We start from the raw sequence: 3,840 nt of genomic DNA, 5'->3' as shown, positions 1-3,840 counted from the left end.
GGGCGGGGGCAGGGGAAGCCTTTCTCTCTGACCTCCTCCGTTCGATGGAGCCTGGCCCCTCTATTTTCCTCCGGCTTCTTTTGGATGCCTCTTCCGTCTCTACCTCTGTCTCTCGTTCCCTGGATCTCTCGCTCCCCCAGCCCCAGTCTGTCCCCATCTGTCTCCCTCTCTGGGTCTCTCTCTTCCCTTCTGCACCTGCCTTTCTATCTCCAGGCACTTTCTGCCACTCAGCTCCCGCCTGCCTAAATTTCTTTCGTGTCTCTCTCTCCTCTCTCTCTCTCTAGCGTTCTTCTCTCTATGGGACCGTTGCCCCCAGCCCCAATTTCTCTTCCTGCTTCATCTCTCCCCTCCTCTCCCCATCTCTCTCCCTCATGCTCTCAGTCTCTCTCTGTCTGTCTCCCCCCATCTGTCTCTCCTCCCCCTCTCTGGATGACTCTCTCTGTCTCTTCTTTCCTCCTGCTACCCAGATCCTGACCCCCCATCCTCTCCCTCGCCAGAATCTTTCCCCACCCGCTTCTCTCCCCCGTCTCTGGCTTTCTCTCTTTCCGTCTCTGCCTCTGTCCCTTTCTCTCTCAGGGTATTTCGCTCTCTGTGTGTGTGTCTCCCTCTCCAACTTCCTTCTGCCACCAGCCGCTGCCTCCCCCAATTTTCTCCCTCCCCCATTTCTGTTTCCCCGACTCCGGGTCTCTCTCTTTCCGCTTCTCCTGGCTCCGTCTCTCTGCCTCCCTCTCTGGGTCTCTCTCTTCTTCCCCAGCTTCCTCCTGCCAACAGACCCTGCCCCCCATCACTTCCCTCCCCCCCATCCATCTCCTCTCCGTGGCTCCCCCATCCTCGGCGGCTCCCCTCCCCCCTCCCTCCTCCTTCCCTCTCTCGTCCTCCAGCTCCGCACTTTACCCGGCGACACGAGAACCAAATTGTCTCTTCACCTTTTTTTTTCCCCATCCCGACCCCTCTCCCTCAGGCGCCCGAGCTCAGAGCTGCCCCCAGCCTCCCCTCCCAGCTCAACACCCCCATTCCCCCCGTCCACCTCCTCATCCCCGCCCCCGACCAGGTCGGACGCCTGGGTCCCTCGCTGCTGGGGGAGGGGAGCAGTGAGAATTGGGAGCCCCAAGGGCTGTTCTGGGGGGTTGCCGACAAGGGGGCTCAACGTCCCCTCCCCAGTGCATCGGAGAGTTGACCTATCGTTAACAGAGGTGAGACAGATCTTTTTATTAATCGGAGGTGGGTGGATGTGTAGAAGGAAGGCTCTGTGACCACCCCTCCCAATTCTGGAGGAAGGAGCTGGTCCCCTTCCGAGGCAGAGGGGAAGATGACCCCCCTCATATACCGGAGCTCTCGAATTGGGGGGTCCCCTGCTCCCTCCTTTGCTGCCGCTGACAGGGGGACGAAAGGAAGAACCCCTAAAATCAAGCAAATTGCCCCCCAAATCGACAAAATGAAAAGATCTTCCGATCTTGATTTGATGGAGAATTTCGCTGAGTGGCCTCCTCTTTCCATCCCTTCCTTATCCCAGGGATGGGGGCTTTAGGGGGCCCCCGCAGGGGCAGGGGTGCATCCCGGGGTCACAGCCTCACCCCAGGTGGAGGCAGGAATTTGCTAGGATAGTGGAGGTGATGCTGCCGGTGGTGAGGGGCACAGATGCGGAGAGAAGAGGCCGAGAGGCGGACGGGAGGGTAAACTCAGCATCTTTACGGAGAGGAGAGAGGGGAAGGGTCCAGAAGTGAGGAGAAGTGGTGGTGGTGGGGGAGGAGGGAGGTGTCTGGGGATGACAGCGTCCAGGGCACTGATGAATCGGCCGGGCCAGGGGCCGCGCGTGGGCAGGCAGGAGTGGAGGGGAGGAGAGAACACACGTGTGGGGCCCCGGTTGCCATGGAGACACCCCCCCCATAGACAACCTTTCCAACACCCCTCCTTGGAGCAGACCCAGTGAGGGCCAGCTGATGGGGGCGGAAGAGGCCAAGGTCACCCTGATATGGGACCCAGTATGGGGTTGGTTCCCCCCTCCCCTCCCCTAAGGCTTCCAGGTTCTTAACTGGAATAGGGGTTTGGGGAAAGAAGTGTAGGAAAGTGAGTGGTGGGAGCAGCTAAGGGATGTATGCCTGGAGTGGGATGGAAGAGGCAGGGCCAGGGGGCATGGTGGTGGGGTGCTGTGGGAGAGGAACGTGAACGGACACTTGCGGGGGTGCTGAGTGGGAAATCATTCCTGCTTGAAAAAGAGTTGTAATCTTAGGGATCAGATTTTTCTGGGGGGCACCATCTATGGAGGGGAGCTTTTTAAATTTGGAAGAAAAATAAATGTACAGCGAGCGTATGTTGCTGCACAGGTGAAAGAGTAAGGGGAGGTCTGGGGGTGTTCCCAAGAAGGGGAGTTGGGGGTTGCTGGAGAGCCATGAACGGGATTCTCTTGAGCAGAAGAGATGTTGGGAGCCAGAGTGAGTGGAGCAGGATGGCAGGAGTTTATGGCATTGATTCTTCATGATGTGAAAGTCAGGGTAGAGGTGAGGGGAGGAGGTTCTTGTAAGTTCAAGAGAGAGTGGGAGGTCAAAGTGAGCTGGGGAGGTCTGGAGTTGATGGGGCTTATCCTCATGCATGACAGACAGGGCTCAGACTTACTGGCGAGCTGGTGGGGGGGCAGGGTAATAGAGTGGGGGGATGCTCAGCAGGGGCTGGGGGATTTCCTTCTACCGCTGAGAGTTCACAGGTCCAAGCTTGGCAGATTTCTGAATGGAGAGGAGTTTGGGGTCTGGAGAAAGGGATTCCTGTGAGTAGAAAATGCCATGCAACTCACGGAGGAAATTTTTCTTAATGGAGGAGAAAGCGATGGCTATGATGAGTTTGTCTAAGTTAATCCGTTTGGGAAGACTCCCACAAGGAAACGAGAGAATGGGGGGTTTTCCTTGAGTCCAAGACGTGGTAGGGGATGGGAGGATGGTCCAAGGGAGTCAGGTGGGGGCAGTTAGGGGGGATGTCATGGAGATGGGGGTCATTCTTCTAAACCAGAGAGTCCAACACTGTTGGATTGTTTAAAAGAATCCCCTGGGGAGCTTCTAAAAACCTAGATGCTTGGGGCTACATACACCCCAGACCGGTGAAATCAGAGTTTCTCAAGCATCAGTGTCTTTCAAGGTCCTCTGGTGGTTTCAAGGTGCCATCAAGGTTGAGAACCCTGGTCCAGAGACTGAGTCCTGGGGTTGGGAGTGGGGTGGAGGTAGGGGGATTCCCACACAGAGGAGACTGTGGAGGTGAAGTGATGATAGCTGTGTTTTTCTGAGTTGTGCTAACAGTGAGGATCAGTTGGGAAGATTTAGGTTCTGTTGTGTTGTTGGCTTTTTTTTTTTTTTCCCCTCCAGCTAAGGAGATTGGGAGATTTCTTTTTCCTCAGTAGAGGCCATGGTAGGTGAAGAGGTGGGCCTTGCAGGGGAAGATAGGGAAGGGGGAGAACTTTATGAGAACATTTTGTAAGAAATGAAGAGCAGGACAGGGGTTCCTTGGGAGGAGGAGGCTCTGGGGGCTGGGAGGAGGAGGCTCTGGGGGCTGGGAGTGAGGGATGGTTTCACTGTGTGTGTGTTGGGGTTGGGGGGACAATGAGACCAGGGGGCGGAGTCAGGGGGGCCTGGAAGAATGTCCTACCCACTGGCAGGGACGCAAGGATGGGGGTTGGCTTTTTCTCAGAAGGAGGTTAGTGGGAAGACTTTATTTGACACAGGGAAATGTTTTTCAGGGCGAGGGAGGCAGAGGTAAGCATCTTGGAAGGCGTTTCTTCAACCTAGGAAACAGTAGGGATTTTTTTTTAGCGTGGGGAGGGGTGCAGGTGCGGCGGTATCCAGGCGAGCCGCTGTC

Source organism: Bison bison, unplaced genomic scaffold (genome assembly GCF_000754665.1).
Source record: "Bison bison bison isolate TAMUID 2011002044 unplaced genomic scaffold, Bison_UMD1.0 scf7180017854187, whole genome shotgun sequence".
NCBI classification, from domain to species: Eukaryota; Metazoa; Chordata; class Mammalia; order Artiodactyla; family Bovidae; genus Bison; species Bison bison.
This window is presented reverse-complemented; position numbering follows the sequence as displayed.